The sequence below is a fragment of the Anabrus simplex genome, chromosome 3 (assembly GCF_040414725.1).
Source record: "Anabrus simplex isolate iqAnaSimp1 chromosome 3, ASM4041472v1, whole genome shotgun sequence".
NCBI lineage: Eukaryota > Metazoa > Arthropoda > Insecta > Orthoptera > Tettigoniidae > Anabrus > Anabrus simplex.
Genome location: NC_090267.1, coordinates 10628160 through 10649573, shown reverse-complemented (window position 1 = coordinate 10649573; position 21414 = coordinate 10628160). Strand labels below are relative to the sequence as shown.

The window sequence follows — 21414 nt, the reverse complement described above, 5'->3', positions numbered from 1 at the left end:
GCTTCACCTACTCTATTTCTCTGAGATCTATCTTCTAGAAATATAGCAACCCATTCAGTCACTCTTTTGTCTAGTCAATTGCACTCATTTTTGCCAGTAGTCTCCCATGATCCACCCTACCAAATGCTTTAGACAGGTCAATTGCGATACAGTCCATTTGACCTCCAGAATCCAAGATATCTGCTATATCTTGCTGGAATCCTACAAGTTGAGCTTCAGTGGAATAACCTTTCCTAAAACCGAATTGCCTTCTATCGAATCAGTTATTAATTTCACAAACATGTCTAATATAATCAGAAAGAATGCCTTCCCAAAGCTTACATACAATGCATGTCAAACTTACTGGCCTGTAATTTTCAGCTTTATGTCTATCACCCTTTCCTTTATACACAGGGGCTACTATAGCAACTCTCCATTCATCTGGTATAGCTCCTCCGATCATACAATAATCAAATAAGTACTTCAGATATGGTACTATATCCCAACCCATTGTCTTTAGTATATCCCCAGAAATCTGATCAATTCCAGCTGCTTTTCTAGTTTTCAACTTTTGTAACCTATTGAAAAATGTCATTGTTATCATATGTAAATTTTATAACTTCTTTGGCCTTAGTCTCCTCCTCTATCTCGACATTATCCTTGTATAAAAATTATAAAATTCTTTTATTAACAACCACCTACTCAATACAATATAATACACTCATTGAATTACAAAATAATCATGAGGTGTCTTAAAAAATGGCTTAAATAATGGAACATGTTTCATTCGGCATTGCGAACATCATCACCTGTTGGTACAAAGACTAATGTCAGGGCCCTGAACTTAAGTGATTAAAATTGTTAAAAGAATAACAAAGTCGTAATAAAAAGTAATATAACATTAGACTTAATTAATAACAGTATGTACAGATCAACAGCGAGAATTTGTGGTGAAATACATTGAACGATGGCAGTCTGTGGAGTTAAAAACAATCGTGGAGTTGTTAAAGTAAAAAAACAAAAAAAGATATTGTAGACAATTAAAATATACGTCAATGTTTGAAGCGTGGATTAATTATTGACGTTGGAGTTCTTAACATTGTGCGAAAACAAAAGTTGAATTAGAGTTAATTGAATAGTATGAGTCAAATAGAACCAGTCAAAAGGTGCATGACGACGTAACCAAGGATGATATGACGTGATCACCGGTAATTGCAAATTCTGTAGGAGAGAGAATCACAATGCCAGAAGGAAATACATCAAATGATGAACTACAATGTATACGTTTTTAATTTTATGCTAGCGCGTGAATGTGGACTGGTTCAACTTGTATTTCCTTCTGGCATTGTTATTCTCTCTCCTACAGAATTTGCAATTACCGGTGATCACGTCATATCCTTGGTTACGTCGTCATGCACCTTTTGACTGGTTCTATTTGACTCATACTATTCAATTAACTCTAATTCAACTTTTGTTTTCGCACAATTTTAAGAACTCCAACGTCAATAATTAATCCACGCTTCACACATTGACGTATATTTTAATTGTCTATAGTATCTATTTTTGTGTTTTTTACTTTAACAACCCCAGGATTGTTTTTAACTCCACAGACTGCCATCGTTCAATGTATTTCACCACAAGTTCTCGCTGTTGATCTGTACATACTGTTACTAATTAAGTCTAATGGTATCATATTACTTTTTATTACGACTTTGTTATTCTTTTAACAATTTTAATCACTTAAGTTCAGGGCCCTGACTTAGTCTTTGTACCAACGGCTGATGATGTTCGCAATGCCGAACGAAACATGTTCCGTCATTTAAGCCATTTTTTAAGATACCTCATGATTATTTTATAATTCAATGAGTGTATTATATTATAATGAGTAGGTGGTTGTTAATAAAAGAATTTTATGATTTGAATATATTATCCTCAATACGGTTCCGTTATGAGATTAATTACATGTAAATTATCCTTGTAACCAACAATCTTTACATTCTGCTGACTGAATACTTCTGCCGTTTGAAGATCCTCACATACACACTTCCCTTGTTCATTAATTATTCCTGGAATGTCCTTCTTGGAACCTGTTTCTGCCTTAAAATACCTACACATACCCTTCCATTTTCCACTAAAATTTGTATGACTGCCAATTATGCTTGCCATCATGTTATCCTTAGCTGCCTTCTTTGCCAGATTCAATTTTCTAGTAAGTTCCTTCAATTTCTCCTTACTTCCACAGCCATTTCTAACTCTATTTCTTTCCAGTCTGCACCTCCTTCTTAGTCTCTTTATTTCTCTATTATAATAAGGTGGGTCTTTACCATTCCTTACCACCCTTAAAGATACAAACCTGTTTTCGCATTCCTTAACAACTTCTTTAAACCCATCCCAGAATCTGTTTACATTTTTATTTACCGTTTTCCACCGATCATAGTTACTTTTTAGAAACTGCCTCATGCCTACTTTATCAGCCATATGGTACTGCCTAATAGTCCTACTTTTAAGACCTTCCTTTCTATCACATTTATTTTTAACTACCACAAAAACAGATTCATGATCACTAATACCTTCTATTACTTCAGTTTCCCTATACAGCTCATCTGGAAAGAAGAATTTTAAATATAATTATTCAGTTTAGAACTTCTTTATATACAATACTGGCAGTTCTTCCTTCTGGTGCCAAAAGGATTAAGCTACTTGCAGAACTTACTCTGGAACAGGCAACATAAAATTGTCCGTGGGAAAAACAGTCTTCGCGTAGGTCGATTCCTGCAAATATTAAACTCTGGCCTTGGGATTTATTAATTGTCATAGCAAAGCATACTCTAATTGGAAATTGCAGTCTTTTAAACTCAAACGGAGAATCTGATGGTATAAGTGGTATTCGTGGAATGAACACTGATTCTCCTCGAGCACATCCTGTAATAATAGTAGCTTCTATTAAATTTTTGTTTAAACCCGTCACATGTAATCTAGTGCCACTGCACAACTTAGGTGGTTTGAGGTTACGTAACAACATGACAGGTGCACCTACTTTCAAACGAAGTTTGTGAGATGGGAATCCAGGAGGGTTAAGAGTATTTAGGAATTCTACTGGATAATTCACAGCATCGTCCGTTTGTAATACCGTGTCGACTGATTTATACTCTATTTCTTCTGCATCAAAATATGCAAGCAATGCTTCATTTATTTTATTAGCCGTCTCATTTTTTGGTGTAAGAATTGCTCGCTCGCATAGCCAGTCCATATATTTGTCTTTCAGATTAGCGACATCGGGATATATCTTGAAATAAGACTTCCTAAAGCATTTACTACTGAACCTAAGCCTTCAGGAATCAAAATTTTCCCAGCGACTTTTGATAATTCTCCATTTCCGATTTTCAGAAGAAGTTCCAAAAATTCGCCAGCCAAAAGATCACCACTCAAATGGACCCTCATATTTTTTCTCAAAGTAAGTTTGTGTACTTTAGACCATAAGTATGACGTTTTTACACATGCCTTTGCCTAGTCAGCATGTGTCCCTCTTGGTATCACTGGTAAAGTTTGACGAAAATCTCCAGTGAGTAGCACAGTAACTCCACCCATTATATCTTTGTTATTTCTTAAGTCTTGGAGAGTATTATCGAGAGCCTCAAACCCACATTTATGTCCCATTTTACTTTTGTCCCATACAATGAGTTTACACTCTAGCAAAACCCGAGCCGTGTTAGACTGTTTAGAAATATAACAGATGGGAGTCTCACAGCGAGTAAGACTAAGAGGCAGCTTGAAGGCTGCGAGCACTGTCTGACCTCCCTCCAGCAATGTTGCGGCGATCCCAGACGATGCGGCAGCTACAGCAATGTTTCTAGTACTTCTGACTTTTGCCAATAGCAAATTTATCAGGAATGTTTTCCCCATACCACCTGGACCATCTAAGAAGAAGATTTCTCCAAGTTCAGACTGTATGCTACTGAGAATTTTAAGATATACTGCAAGTTGTTCTGTAGTTAAAGATTTTTCGCTGGTAGTTATCAGTCGTTCCAAAGATTCAATATCGTAATTGGTTTCCTTCATGTATTCTTTATTCTTTTCATTTCCTGACCTTACGGGTTGATGTAAGCCATACTGATTTAAAATCTGTCCTCCTAAAGATAACACTGCATCTTCGATTAATAATAGGCATTGGTTGTAAACTTCACTGTGATTTACAGTAGAATCTACCACCTGCTTTCCTGTTTGCCATAAGATGTCCTCTGACAAAAGATCTTTGAATTTTTCCCAAAGATTGGCGGGATCAGAAATTTGACAAAACTCTAGCAAAACAACAGAAAGTTCATGTACTTTATACAGAGATTTACTCAATGCCGCTTCTTCAAGAGTTAACTCCCAATGTCTGTCATTTTCTAATAATCCCAGAGCTTTGCATGCACCTTGGAATGCACGATATAGGACGCCATCCACAGTGTTTATTGAAGGAAACGATGTTGATCCTCGAACTTCGTGAAGGAGTCGGAGGTGGTAGCATTCTGTATTATTTGGATGAATAGTATGTACCCTTGCTAATGCAGAATCTTTCTTAACTCCTGGCCAATCTTCAATGTCACCGCCTCGTTTTCTTCTTACGAATTTATTGTTCTGTCATACATAGTATGATGCAATCTCATGGTACAGGAGAGTTTTTGCAGAAGAATCCATATCACATAAATCGAAGAAAGCCAAAAGAGTAGTTTTTGGAGGATTCGTGACTTTTTCTGTCAAATTATCGGAAGTGAAAGACACACGGTGCCCATTCTCAAGATGTACATCTAGATGGTAAACTGTAGGATGTCTTTCATGAATAGGAAATCCCAGAATTCGCCACACTGCCTCTGAGCTACTAATATACCTTCCTGTTTTATATAATTTTACCTCATCAAGAGCTTCATTTTGTAGTGAAAAAGCTGCTTGGTCGCAGCCTTTGTTGATGTACTTGCATGCATATTTAACCGACTTAACAGATCTGCTGTGTTCCACATTAACGTGACCTTTTAATAAGCGAGATAAAACAGGATTGAAAGACACTACCCATCTGTTGTCAAGCTCTACACCATTGATCTGCACTGTGAATCCTCCATCTTGTGGAACCAATCTTTTACACAGCGGATAACCATCATGGCCAGTTTGTGTTTGACGAAGAAGTGGTCGTGGGTATCTCTTACTGCAACGTCCATCTTTCATGCAAGGTCCATTGGGATTGAAACTACCGCAAGGTCCATGAATCATTGTAGACTTGATAATATCGTGTAAAATATGATCTTTATTTGGATCAGGAATTTTGGCACAAACGATGTGATACAAATTCGTATAATTTTCTTAATACCACCTATTCAATACAATAAAAACATAGTACAAACTTACATATTTATTAAGATGGTACATGTTTCGCTTCATTTTCGTGAGCATCATCAGCCAACTATCATTCATTTAAGGTTGTATAATATCATGAAACAATTCTTTTGGATCAAGATTATTCATATAAAACTAATTGACAAATCTTATAACATTTTAAAATTCACACAAGAATAAAATTATGTCTTTAAGTTAAATACGGACAAAGAAGATGAAATTTATAACCTGCAACAAATGATGTTATCGATCTTGTTAGATGGTATGCTTTCCACCAACCACAGTAATGTATGAATGTGAGGCAATCCACGTTTCTGCCATTCTACTGAGTACATGCAACAATGCACATCGCCGAAAATTCCACCTTTATTGAAAAGGTCCATTAGTTTTTTCACCTTCAATCGGAATACCCTAGAAATTATATCGTGATGATTGTAGTGCTTTTACCCCTTCCAGATTGCTTCCGAAATTTCAATCCATTTTGGATTGCACGTAAATGTAATAAAAAGATCAGGACTTCCGTAATGACGTACGTATGTAATTGCATCTCGCGTGCGTTTGTGCATGTATCGAGGTCCTCTGGTAAATGATGAAGGCAGAATTACTCTTTGTCCAAGCTGATCGGCACTTATATCTTGCCTGCATACTGCATCTCTTAATTGAATATAATTTTCTGTTCTTAGTACTTTTGATTGTTGCGAATGAAATTTAGCCTCTCAGTTTCTATTTTTCCATACATATCAACTAAATATTGATTTAACAAAGCACGAAAACGTAAGAGTAAATTATCTTCGTCCTCTCGCACCATTATTCAGCTCGCCGCTGATACCGTTTTGTTCAAGAAATATTTTTATGAGGATCACGTTGAGGAATATTTACTGAATAGCAATCTTCACCATAACAAAACATCATAGGATATTGAAGTGCATCATAAGACGGATGAATTTCACTGATACGTTTGAGTTTATCATTGTGGCTCTGAATAACTATATCTCGTTTTTTAAATTGTTCGCCAACAATTACTAAAGTTAAATTGAAATAATAAATATGGTAGTTCAACCTATTCAATACAAGTAAATAAGAGATGTAGAGATTACATTCTGGCTCATTTAACTGTTCTCTTCTTTTCGTGAACATTGTGAAACAGTGCCAAACATTGCGTGTGTCGTGCTGACGCTCAAAAGATTACGCATTACTTCTTTTAAGTAACTCGCATTACTTCTTTTAAGTAACTCACATTCCACTTCGTCTAAATTGAATAGTGCATACCCCCGTCATTTTTATATCGCCTCTTCAACTGATATTGTGTGGACTTGACCTTTAACTTCTTTCTTACTTATGCATTGTTTTTCGAGTTATAATCGGCTGATGATGACCCAGACTGGGGTCGAAACCGGTACCATTTCCATTTTTAATTAAATAAGAATGTAATCTCTACATCTCTTACTTACTTGTATTGAATAGGTTGAACTACCATATTTATTATTTCAATTTAACTGTGATACTTTTCAATACGGAACAATGAAATTTTTATCTTTAAATTAAACAATTACTAAAGCAACCTCATTAGATGTTGGAGCATTATATCGTCCACTGTGAGCGTCAGCCGGCTTTCTGTTAGCATGTATAACTACCTTAAAATCTTGACATCCTGAAGGCACCTTCTCAAGGGCTGTTTTCAAGTTCTTCACATAACAGTTAACATCATGGAGCATTTTTTGCAACTGTTTAACCAAAGCCGCCTTAACATCTGGTATCTTAGAACATCGTATTTGTGCTTCTCTTTCATCTTCACCAACAAAGTAAATCTGCAAAAATTCAGAGTCCTGATGAGCATTTGGCAATAGACTGCCTATGGAATGATAAATTTGACCTTGTATTTTGAAAGTTGGCATAAAGCCATGTTGGATGACTTGTTTAGCACCAAAAGATGTCATTTGAAAACAGCTGTTATATTTTCTAATTCGATCCAAAAAATGACCATGATCTGGATGGGCACCCATTAGTAAACTGTACAATGGTTCAGGTGGAGATTGGAGTGATGGCAGCTGAACCTTGCCAGAATCGCAACACATGCCTGGTGTTTCATATATCCACTTGAGAGCATTGCAGAATTGGCATTTATGGGTCATTGTACCAATGGTTATCATGCTGTTATCTTCGTAATTAACTTCAGGATCGTAAGACATCCCGGAACGAAACTTAATTTTCCATGGACGCAATCGTCTTTCTTTTCGGACCCCAGGGTGATGTTGCTCATATCGCGCTTGAATTGTCCTGTGTCTTTCGCGATTATTTTGCTGGTATGTAGCTGCCGCTGCTCTATGAACCTCGGGATTTTTCTTTTGGTATTTACAGTAGCATTTGAGTATCGAGTATGTCGTTTTTTGGATACTTCTGTAACAACGAATGAAGCACTTGTTTCTTCGCGCAGACATTCATATACTTCAAAATGTCCGTTAGAAAGATTACCAGTAAACCGCAATCTTTTTACGGTATTAGCTTCATCACCAAATGCCCAGTATAACTTTTGATCACGATAAACTTCAAAGTGGAATGGAAATATTTTGCCTGCTGCCGTCAACTCACATGTTCCACCATAAGTTGAATCTTCTGACATGAAACGTCAGTTCTCTTCTGAGAGGAATAGTTATTACCAAGATGATTTTCGGACAAAATGGAGAAATCTGCCCAATTGTTCACAACATATGAAACAATAGCTTCACGAACTTCTTTATGCCATAACTGAGTAGAATATAAAATGTGAGAAAGAGATCTAAATAGACACGCACCGTCACCTACAATAGAAGCAATGTTATGTGGCAACACTTCGCCATTAATGTTTAGATAAGTTACTGCCATTATATTGTGCGCGTGAAAAAGGTGTTTTCACGCTGCAGTCTGTTATTTAGCTGTCTCCTTGAAATATCACACACCAGTACGTTGAATCTTCTGATATGAAAAGTCGGTACTCTTCTGAGGAAGAACAGTTATTACCAAGGGCTGCCAAGGTTCAAAGCCTTCTTGCTCAACAGTTCTATCACATTCAATTCATTATTGGTCGACAATATGCAAACTGCCTAAGGTCTCTCCTTCATCAATATGAGTGACATATCTTCGAACCTTAAACAGCTTTGCTAATGACGCATGCGCGCACTGATCATAATGAAGGAAGAACTGGCATTGCTTTCGCCTAGCCGGTTTTATTAAACTGTAAGCGGCTGCATAACTCACTAACAAAACATAAAACGATAATAATTCTCCTTGATAAAACCATTTTCCTGTGTTATAAAAGGCCGCCAGGAGGCAAATTCGAACCTGCATTCTTGCAGTCTGCAGTCCGTTGAGTTAACCGTTACGCTATCAGCACTGCGTAAAGCAGCTCCTCATTAATTCACTCACAAACATTTGTATATGTAGGCCTATATACTGGTAATTGTATTTTATTTTCATTAAGGAACTTGGTTGATTACCGTCTTGAAATACACAGAAGCGGAGTGCATTGGCGAGTACACTTATATGTTGAAAAGTGTCGCGGCTATTTTTGATTGGCAAAAGCCAAAGATTCACGCACGCAAGAGAAGCATTTCATCTGGAAAATCTTGAAAATAAATATATTTCCGTTGACTTTCCAAGAAATGCAAGATTTTTGCTAACTATTGAGACGATTTGGAAGATTGAATGAATATATATGTACAATATTTTTCACAAAAACGGAGAATTGAACAGAAATGTAAAACCACATTTCATCCCTTTTCACCTGTTTAAAATCGGAATTTTATAAATTTCTTTTAAAATAGTATTTATGCTATAAGAAAAGAAATATTGAATTAATGTAAGTACAATATTTTTCACAAAAACGGAGATATTCAACAAAAATGTAAAATCACATTTCACCCCTTTTTACCCCTTTAAAATAGGAACTTTTAAAAATCCTTTCTTAGTGCGCATCTACACTATGGTAGGAACATGTCCTCAATATTTCATGCAATTATCTCCAGTAGGTTTTGCTGTGCATTGATTATCAGTCAGTCTGGACATCTTGCTTTATATATATAGATACTTCTACAGTTGAGCACTAACATTTTTATGCCATCCCTTATCACTGCTCCCTAGGCCACCCCGTTTCGCTCAATGTACCTCCCTATGACTTTTTTAAACAAATTTCCTAACTTATATGTACTACTGCGATTTAAGTGAAATCCATCTGAGCGCAGATTCCTATCTCCTACCTACCCATTAGGATCTAGAAATCTCACTCCCAGTTTCAAACATACCCAATCCATAGTCTCATTTAAATCCCCTATCACCTTCCAGTCAGTATCCCTCCTACACAGTATTCCACTAATAATCTCCACTTCCTTAAACTGCACCCGTACTGCATTTACCAGACCCCACATATCCCTAACTATGCTGGTACTTATACCTGCTTGTCTTACTTTGTTAGTACCAATGTGAAACACTACCACCTTCTCCTTTCCCTCCTCCTTCTCTTCTAATCTCCTCAACGTCTGCCTTAACCTAATTCCTGGATAACACACTACCCTGGTACCCTTTCCTCCACACACATTCCCCACATGCCTAACCATGGAATCCCCCATGACCAGGGCCTCAACTCTAGCCTACTTGTTTGATCCCTCCCCTCCTGGTCAGTCCTATCTTTCTGGACAGCTTCAGAAGCTACTTCCTCCTCCGTCTTCTCCATCTCATGACCCTGTTCCACCTGCCTTTCCCTATCCACTACTCCAGATTTCCCTTTCCTACCTTTTCCCTTTCTCCTACTTCCACCCTTCTCAGCAACAGTTCCCTATTCCTCATCTTCGCTACGTTGTTGTACCTGCAGTGACTCGTACCGATTTCTTACAGATACCAGTCCTGAATTCTGATTCTGAATGGAGCCCTTAGCCTGCAATCTCCTTCACCTTAAAACATTAGACCACCTGTCTTCTACAATTCCCCTCTTTCCTTCTCATTACTCTTTAACACATACTGTATCCTGTACATTGTTTGAGAGAGGCCTACTTTCCTTCCTGTCCTCTGTTAGAATCCCAATTATCTCCCTAAAACTCTCGAACTCCTCCCTCGTACTACTTAGTGCCTGGCCACGCCCAGAGTTCCTACACTTGCACTCCTTAGCCATTCTTTACTGAACAATGAAATGAAAAGGAAATATAAGATAACTTACTCTGTGCAAAATAAAAATGAAAGGAATGAAATATTGTCTAGGATGGTTCACAAAGATCACATGACAATAAGTTAATTAATATAGGCTACCACTGTACTACAATACTACAGTACTTAATTGTATGATCCTTTTATTCATACAACACCCTACACAATTCTTAGCTGCAGTTATGTCTACCCTAATTACTACAACAGAATTCTAGTAAGACAGTTACTACAGATACCACAGATACGGTACTATACTACACAAATATGTCACAGTAATAGAATAAATACACTATGTTCTAATAATATACTATTATATACTACAATAATTTTAAACTACATTCAGGGGCCGATGACCTTCGATCTTAAGCCCCTTAAAACAAGAAGCATCATCATCATCAAACTACATTCAGACTAAGTACAGATACTACAATACACTACAATAATTTTAAGCTACGTTCAGACATACTCTAATTACTACAGGTTATTACTAAGCTCAAATAGAAATGAAAATTCCAATTTGGCCTAAAGTTAGATATTCGCAAGAACTACTGGTACTCAAAGATTACCAACAAAGTTAAACATGTAGACAGATTAATATTAGTACTACTTTGTCCTACTATGCCGTAACAGAAATAAAATAAAAATAAAACCTGCCATTTGCACAAAAATACACATGAATATAACAGGCAAGATACTATCTAATATACCGTATCTACACTACAATTCTCAACTGAAGTGTGGTTATGTGATTATTACAGGTGGTGGATTACTATTATTTTCCCTACTCCATGGGATGGAGAATAAAAGTGTCCTTAAATGCTGAAAAATATGAGGTTGTTTACAATAATTTCTCAAAAGCATTTCTGTCTAAACTAAGCAAGGGACTTGAATTGCAGTTATTGGGATGAAGTAACTTGATTATTAGCTAACTGCTCATAAATACTGAAAGGGTGTGAAATATAAATTACGGATACTTTTACTGCCTACTCAGAACTACAAAGGATCGGAATACAAGAATCAGCTGACTTTTATTAATATTTTATTGTTACACTACACCCTTTATTCACGACTCTATCTAACAAGGCCAATATTTGAATATGAAGAGCGACTATAATCAATTACAACACATCTGTTAACTATTTTGCCAGTGAATTTCTTCTTAATTTCATACTGCTTTATTTGGATGAGGACACGGCCAAACTATTTAATACCCTCTAATTATTTTTGTTGCTCTTGTTTCTGTGTTGCTTATGTATATTTTTCGAATGATCAAGTCATTTTGGTTATGGAAGCTGAACTCTGTGTGATGCTTGTACTGAATGGAACTATCATGAGGGCATATCAGGCAATTTAATTCTGTTGAATCATGATGATTCAAAGCTGGGGAGCATGTTCTGGCCTAGTTGTTTGCTACCACTTTAAGACAGATAGCAGCACACTTCAGTGTGTATTGATTTTGAAAGTCCCAACCGGAAGTGGTGTCGATGGAAGAGGATGAGCTTGAATGACTCTCCGTGCCTCCAGTGAGATGAGATAAGAGGATGTGACTGGCTATTATCAAGGGCATCTGTCCACCGGTAGTTAATATTCTGCATTTACAATGTGTCATATAAGTGTTGTAAGTGTAATAAATGTTATTTAATCAAGTGAGTTATTTATGTTCAAAACAAAGAGAATTCCACCTTTACAATACAAATTATATTTACTCCTTCCAGAATAACATTAAATCATAGTACACGCACATGGTACATCTTTCTTTCAACTTGCAGTTCAACTCAAGGTGGCACACAAGCTGACCAGGCTGATGCGAAACTGGTGAGGATACTTCTTCATTTTTAATGTCCTTAAGAAACAAAGCCTGGCATTCAGCTCGCAAAACTTTTAAGATAAGTTCCCCTCAAAAAACGTCCAATCCAACAGGATCCACAGACTTCAGCAAAAGAGTTAAATGTATTTAAGACTTGTTTTCAGATAATTGTATAAAAATACCTCAAGATTTTATCAAAGAAACCTATATTTTGTGTGTTACTACAACATTAATATATTTTTTTTTTTGCTATGGGCTTTACGTCGCACCGACACAGATAGGTCTTATGGCGACGATGGGATGGGAAAGGCCTAGGAGTTGGAAGGAAGCGGCCGTGGCCTTAATTAAGGTACAGCCCCAGCATTTGCCTGGCGTGAACATGGGAAACCACGGAAAACCATTTTCAGGGCTGCTGATAGTGGGATTCGAACCTACTCATTAATATTTTTCAACTACAGTCCATTAATGACAGATCTCAATTTAACACCATAATGTATTTTCATACATGTAAAATGTGTGTTAGGGACGTTGTATAGGCCTATTCTTATAATGGTGTTTTTTGACTAGACTCTATTTTTCTAAATTCTAGATGGAACGAGCTTGATAGCTGCACTTGCTTAGGTGCAGCCAGTATCCAATACTTGCAAGATAGTGGGTTCCAACCCCACTGTCAGCAGCCCTGAAGGTGGCTTTCAATGGATTCCAATTTTCGTACCAAGCAAATGCTGGGACTGCACCTCAATTGGGACATGGCCACTTCATTCTCACTCCTAGCCTTTTCCTGTCCCATTGTCCCATAAAAGCTATATCTGTCGGTGAAACATAAAGCAAGTTGTAGAACAAAAAACCTAGATGCATGCGTAATAATGTGATAATATTTAATGTGCTAAATATTGATCAGAGCATATAGGCAGGACCAGATACCAAGAATATGCACAGTCTCTCAAAGTTAAAATATATATCCTGGTTCTCTTTTAGTTTTTCAAACTTTGATAAATGAAGATGTTCTCCAATAAGGACAAAACATGTAGGCCTACCATGATGTAATGTTATTCTGAAAGGAATGAAGTTAATTTGAAATTTAAAAGTTGAAATCTCTTAAAAGTACCATAACACTTGATAAGAACCAGACTCAGTACACATAGACTGCAGTACAAGCATAAAATAGCTGTTGTTTGAGTCAGGTCAGTCAGAAAAATATTATCTCCTGGCAAAGTTGGAAAAACCTTAATCTTATGGAATGGCTCTTACATTGGTACAGCTAACTCCTCAGTTTTTTCTGTTTTTCCTCTTCTTCCTCCTGTAATTCACTGCTTCCATGATGAATGACTAGTTCTTCCAATTCAGGAACACCTCTCATCTCATTATTAGAGAACTCATTAATCTTGTCCTCAGTATGTTTCACTTCATTTGTCCATATCTCTGATGTCAACTGTAGGATATACCTAAGTATAACAACCTGACAAGTAAATGATAAACTCCACTTACCTGTATCCAATAGATAACACATTTACTTGGCCTACCTCTTCAAGAGATTCTTTCTACACAGCTCTACTTGATCCAATTAATGACCAGACCTTGAAGCCACTGTTTTGTTATAATACTGCTTCGCCACAGACCATATGAACTCAAAAGCATAGAACAATGAGTGATATGGAAGTTTAAGACAGTACTTATGTTCAGATGCTATTATACCTCTTTAAGTGACTTCAATTCTTACGACACAATGTCTGAAGCTCATCTTTTGCTGCATTTCCTGGTGGAGACACCCCATTCTGCCTCATCCATGACTCTAAATTAAAGGGAAAATTGAATTTAAATTCTGTAACATCATTATATATCACGAAAATATTCAAGTATAATTACCACTAATTGATCCTTCCTGCATTTCATTGTTGGTTGATCCTCCATAAGCTTACGGTGGTATGCTGCATTATCCATCACAATACACAGGGTCCTATACATGTTAATCATACGATTAATTGTGTTTTCACCCACATCTGAGATTTCCCATTGTTCATAGCACCATGATAATATTGATTTATCTTCAAATTTGTGGCAAATATCAAATCAGCACCTCTAAGAATTTTTAGTTTTAGCACAAAGTTACTTTTTCTTTTCTCAAAAAATATGAGACACCTTCTTCAGGGATATCAATAGACAAAAGTTGTTATTTCTGTTGAATGATTGAAAATGATGTCTAATTTTAAGTGAAAGCGACTACAATGCAAGAGTCACCTGATAATGAAGTCAATACTTTACTACTTACACTACTCTATGCTAAAATTTGTCAAGAATTAGTATATTAGTATATCTAATATATTGGTAGAGTGTATGTACTATATATATAGATACTGTATTGATAGAGTGATTTAATATCAATATAGTATATCTAGTATAGCTAGACTAGAAGTCCATGGTCATTTGTATTATTGATACAATTATAAACACTAATTTTAACACCTGAGAACAAATGTAACTGTTACGAACACCAAACCTGTATCAAGCACTAAGAAATAACAGTCAGCTATACACTGATTCAGGTGGAGATTGTCACTACAGAATGAACCTACTAAATAGGCCAACAGTACAAGTAATTTGCTTATACCAATATCCAGTAACAGTACATGAAAATACAATGGACAAGTTTTTATTGAAGTGCATCTGTAAAGTTAACCGTTGGCCTAAAGTGAATACTTACAGGTCTTTAAATAACCAACAGACCCCTTAACAGAGGAGAAGTCAAAGTCAAGAACCACTGAGAGAACCCAGCGATAGAAATTTGAAATGAAACGATGCTGTAATAATACACATGAGCAAATATATTACATACACATATGCTGTAAGTAAATAAGAATACACAAAGGCTAGGTCTGTAAACCGTATCAAAGTTGAGACAAGACATGTTTAGGTTAGGTTAGGTTCATAATGGAATATTTTTCCATTTCAATTGATTCTCAATGTCAGAAACTTATGATAGAAACAAGATTAAAATTAACACTTACCCCAGTTAATGGTGAAACTCTTGTCATAAGGTCCATATAACTTCATCGTTGTCTTCCTGTTTCAATACTTCATAGCAATATCTGAATTGATTTTTGTAAACGAGGTAATGTTGCTTTGGTATTACTTTACCCCATGAGCCAACATATTTCTATTGTTATAAGTGGAAATTAATGCAAGCTTACTTGGAGAGTGTCTCAGAGGAGAGATGTGTTCTTTGCGACGTCCTGGAACCCACCATCCCGCCCCTAGAATTACATTTACTTTTATAACCTAATTAAGATTATTACACACCATTTTCATTTCTGAAGTAGCTACTTGTATTCCTATTGGCCAATGTAAAGTGGCACATTATCTCCTTCCCGTGAAGAAAGTTGATTATAATCTGTCACCAACTGCAGAACAATAAAGCGCCAATCATTTTCCAACTAGAGGCCTAGGGCTGCTTCCATATGTTTTGTTTGTCTCATATTTTCGTGTGTGATGTCTTTGCTCACTGAAGTTGTGTGAATTAATTAGGTGTCGTTTCCTTCATGTCGCTCATTAGTTTTGTGCCCTAACTCATTCATTATTATTGGTCCAGGCATCATGCTACTTTGCTTCGCGGCTTCTAATCTTCCAGATCCTATTCTAACCATAATCATCACCACCAGGTATCGAAGCATAGTTCCTAAGTACAGAGGTTGGCAGCACTGAGCACTGTTCGAGAACATCCTTTCCGAGAAGGCCGCAAGCGAATAACAAATGACAGTCGTTACGCTAGTGTGAAAGACTTGGCTTACAGGGTACAGTAATGATGTTGCTTTCCTTTCAGAGGCATTCTTGATGATATTTAATGCTTCTTAGACATCCTAATTGAAGGTAATTATTGGAAGAAATAAGACAAAATAAAATGATGCATTGATCATTTCACACAAACTACGTTATCAAATGCATAATCCGAACAATCCACGATTCTCCTTACCTGGTATTAGCCAAACAGATTTACAATACCACAGTAAAAAGAACAAATGCTTTAATTATACCTGCAGGTGTAAGACAAGTGAAATTAACAACACTGCAGTGGCAATACGTAATTATGTCAGTTCACGAAATAAATCTTGACTGTATAATACCAACGTGCCAGATTAGCAGTAACTGTAAGACATTGTGTCGGCAAGTGGGGTCTGTACACTGTATGGTTAGTGGTGCTGAATTGAACCCAACAGTTAGAAAAGTAACTATAAATCACTAACTTTACACTGCGGGGGAGAAAGAGTAAGGTTGCACCCTCAGTGTATGGGCTTACGTGCTCAGGAGTTTGGTCTTAGTTGACTGTTGATATGCTCATAACCACAGGTTTACATGGAAACTGAACCTCGGGGACCTATGCACCCCATATCCATTGGCTGGAACTGAATATCAGCCGTATTGGGAAAAGCTTGTGACAACGCCACTTACTTCCTGCCCACTCCACCTCCTTGTAAAGACCTTCTGTACTAACCTATCCTGTGCAACTTTGTACAAATACTCTGATCTGTTTGTTACATTTTGTCCTCTACACCCCAACTAGTCTTCCCTCCTACAAATTAACTCAATATCAGCCAAACAAATTCTGGGCAACTTTTACTTTTGGGGATCAACCTTTTCCAAATCGTCCTCCTGGCCTGTCCACAAGACAATCATAATCTATTGACAACATACCAAGGATTCTATTTTCATTCTTACAGCACCAGTAATTACACGTTATACCTCCATACAGTGCCTGGCTCCACATGTACGATATAACACCAGAAGTATTTCAGTCTGTTGAATCCAGCATACAGATTAACAAAACACCAGAATATATCTCAAAAGTCATGTAAGTCAACACTAAAGAGCAAGTCTTTTATCTTAGCCAACCACATTTAGTGTCTTATGACTCAAGTGAGTAAATTTCTCTTCTTAAGAAAGCTTTCCTTGTAAAGGTTATCACAGGTTATACTACTGAACCTCCAAAGTGCTGAATTACCAATACACAGTTTGTTGCTTCAGAGCTGAGTTCTTTATTTGCCTGCTAAAGGGTTTACAAGCTAAAATTTTTAAGTTAACAATGGTGACAGGCTTCAAATGTCAAGAAATACTGGATCCTTAATCTAAATGGAAACACAGAACAAATACAGTGTTTAGAATTTTTTGATAGAGATTTAAAACATAAGATTTTGTGTCCTCACCTATATTATTATTATTATACAAGCTAAAGGGCACAAAGAAACATTATTTTTCTAAAATCTGTAAACTAACAAAAGATTTCCCTCATGGATAGACAAGTTCACATTTTAAGGAATTTGATACAGGAATTTCTTAAACATAAGTTACAACATAGCAAGAAGTACTCCTCCGTTGTTCCACCAAAAACTCAAGCTATACATAACAGACATGTACAATTCCCAAGAGTTGGCAGAATATGCCAGAAATCTACTTGACTCCAGAGAATAAAGGGGAAAAATGAAGAAAAAGTTCTCGCACACCATGTGCAGAGAGGTGGAACAGCTGTATCAGCCCGTCTATAGACATTCCTAGCACTCAGTGCATTAATATGTTACTGCTTTTATGTTCCACTAATATTTATCATTTTGAGAGGCAGGATCTTCCCTAGCAGCAGTTTGTTTATGTACTGATCAATCTCATGAAGTACCTTATGTATGTCTCACGTTTTAAAAAGTCCACACCGTATTAACTGGACACAACTGTTGTAGAAATGAAGAATCTCCAAATTAAATGTGATACATCTGAAAATTCTACAAAAATACTGATAATCAGAACAACCCTCAATCTTGGAAATGTGAAACATTACTACTATTATTTTTTCTAGTTAACAGACAAAAACTCATCAAAATTAAGAGCATCCTTTGTAACTTGCACACAATGATGAACACATCATGCTATTTCTTGTTAAAAAAGTCATTCCCTATTCTTCACTTTCTGTGGAGAAATGTGATTGGAATCTTAAAGAATAACCAATTATGTACGAAAATGTATAACTATGAGAAAGAGTTGAACAAAGTTTATAGACATGTGAGCTGAAAATAAATATACAAATGTTCTTAACTTCCATCTCCCGCAATTCTCCAACATATCTTCTTTAATCTTTTCTTCTTCTCGTCCTATCACTGCAAAAATACAAGGCCTGGCACCTGTCTTACTATAGCCCTAACTTGCACTGCTATGTACAACCTCTCCTTACTATTACTAGTTACTTATATGCCCTTCTTTTGCATCCTTACTGCAATCCCTAATTACCCTCATAACTATCTCAAGAGATTTGTATCCTTTAATTACAATTCCATTCTGAGGATCCCCCGTTGCATATCTTTCCTTAAATCAACAGCAAAGTACTCATAGTTATTCCCATTAGTTACCATCACCCCATCAACACAGTAATTAAAACTGAAAGGACGTTTCCGCTTGGTGCAACCCACAACCTGACATTTCACGCCGTTTACCATTACATGTCTTTGTGGAGTTGTTCACAATACTGCTAATTATGTAAGTCACCTGCTATGATCACATTTCTTCCAGTGTTGTTTCCCAAAACACTGATCTCTTACTAATAATTCTGCATTTGCGTCAGTGACCTGATTTCTTCATACCTAGCTCTAGCAGCGCTATCCATTCTGTACTGCTCACTAAGGACTTCACTGTCATCTACACAAGAGTACAGTGACGAGGTCTCTTCACCCCTAGCTCTAGCAGCTCTACACATTCTGAACTGCTCACTAAAGACCTCAGTCTCCACTACACATGTGTCATGCAAAACACGCTCTATGCTCGGTTCATATTTGTCGAGTATGACTATGACCGAACTTTGCCTCTCAAAGGCGAGATGAGCAGTGTTCGTTCGACCTTGTCTCTTGATACTCGCTCCTTCTTGCACTGCCTGCCTGTCTCAGTCTCAGGTAGATGTGCTCGCCTCCCTCTGCTCTTATTTAGCCATACTCTGCTAAGTTTGTCTCACGTACCCTCGTCTCTCGAAACGTCACACTTTTACCTCAATGGTGGACTCATGACTGGGCATGAAACTGTCAACAATTAAACTCATATTTCTTGTTTCTATTCTATACCGGGCTGGGCCTGTCTTGTACGTAGTACATACCAATCATGTCGGAGAAAATGGTTAATGAAGTTCACCTGCAGCCAAGTGAATTCTGCCTGGCTAGCGTATCTTACTGCTCTATGTAAGGAAACTAAATACACCGTTATTACTGCGTAAGCCATGTATCTCACTACTAGCCATACTATGACATTTTATATTAACTGTGCAAATTAATGTCATTATATCACATAAGTTTAATATAACCTCAAAATTAATTTTAAAAGTCCACTTTGCTGAAGGTTTTCTATCCAAGGAGATATGACTAGTGTAAGTACACTAACTCCAAATTGGGAATGAATTGAAAACTTAGTTATTCATTGTCATGATAGTAATGAATTAGTAACAAGTCATTGACCTGGTTTGGGTCTAACTGACTAATACAACTCGTTAAAAGCATTCCAGCTTCTTTCCTGATTGCACTGGTTGCTGGAATGTACAACGTACATCTGGTAATTACTGACAGAGTAGGTAGACTAATTTCATGCTCCTTCCACCAGGAGAATGGGGAACCACGGAAAACAGTTCTCAAGACGGCCAACGGTATGGACCGGTCCCTCTCCGTCTCCCAAATACACAGGCGTAGAGCCACGGTAGAGCTGTGGTCACCCCTCCTCTGCTTGGCTGGCTAGTCACAGTGCAGAGCTCTTGGACCATGGAGCAGACATGGTTACTTGAGGGCTGAGACCCACATTCCATCGCCTTTTATACCACCAAAATCCTGCCCTTTGCTCTTTTAAACACGTTGCTTGCAACATCAGTAAAGAAAGCAAGGTTATCCGCGCTTGTCAGAAAACATCGCTTTGATCGTCCTCTGTCGAACGAATTAGAGTAAACTCGGGCATTTTAGCTTACACGATCAACTTATGCATGATGGCAGTTTAATATGCAGTTGTTCCATCTTTGTTATCCGCCTCACGTTCGAACAATGCACGCTACTAATATATCCTAGAGTACAGTGGTGAGGTCTCAACACCTATACAGCTCTATACATTCTGTACTGCTCACTAAAGACTTCACTGTCTTTTACACTACAGTCCAGCAATGATTTTATTTGCATATAAATTTGAAAATCACTATTAGGAAGATTCTGAACTATTTCATTCAGTTAGCTCTCAGTCTACATACATTCCGATAGCAAACGGAGAACCCAGTGGGCCTATTATTCATTACACTTACAAAGTTAATCATCGGGACTGTAAATGGCAATTGCATTCGAACCCTGCGTCCTATACATTTTTATAACCTCGCTTCTTACCCAGTTTTAGTAGTAATTCTTCTGTAGATGATCCTCCCCTGTGCTATCTCTTAGATCTACCAATAATATGTTGAATTCAGGACCAGATTAAGCAGATTCCTTACTGATCAAATATATTACTTGGAAGTTAGTATTTTGAACATACCCATGAACTCATTAGCAGGTTTGCAATACAAATTATCTCTCTTATGACACACAATGAGTATATATGCATTACCTTAAAAACAATGATTTCTGGATAATATTTAATGCAGAGAGCCTACAGTAGGCTGAAAAGTTAAGACTTATTTGCCGTTTTCGTCTGTATCAGAATATGTTCTGAACAATAAAAGTTACCTGGTTTTATTATCGGCTACCGAACGATATTATTCCTTAGTTGAGGTCTAGAAGACTGCCAACCTTTATCAACAATACCGGTGTGTTAAGGTCTGTGGAGACAGTGTAAAATAAAAGAAATCACAATTACTTGAAGCAAATCTTCCGGGAACAGCACAGTCCATGAAATAAAACCGCGAATTATAACGCGGAACGTCCGATACATACAACTAAAAACGACCACTACAACATATACCAACCAGTTCGACATCAAACCTTAAACAGTGAACAGCCCTGAGATTCTCACACATTAATAACAAGGGCCATGTTCCTCGTCTATAGAAATATATACTCCATGTAATTCACTTCAAAGACAGGTATATACTTCAGAGAAGTTCA

The 21414-nt window shown here is 37.0% G+C and overlaps 1 protein-coding gene across 1 annotated transcript in view; it reads right to left on the bottom strand.

Annotated features, from left to right (window-relative positions):
- The window catches only part of LOC136866929 (oocyte zinc finger protein XlCOF6), a 94389-nt gene extending 73218 nt beyond the window's left edge, over positions 1 to 21171 (bottom strand). The window contains exon 1 of the mRNA XM_067144019.2: positions 21037 to 21171. The gene's annotated coding sequence lies outside the window, so the exon portion shown is untranslated. The remainder of the gene's footprint in view (positions 1 to 21036) is intronic.
- Between the last annotated feature and the right edge of the window lie 243 nt (positions 21172 to 21414).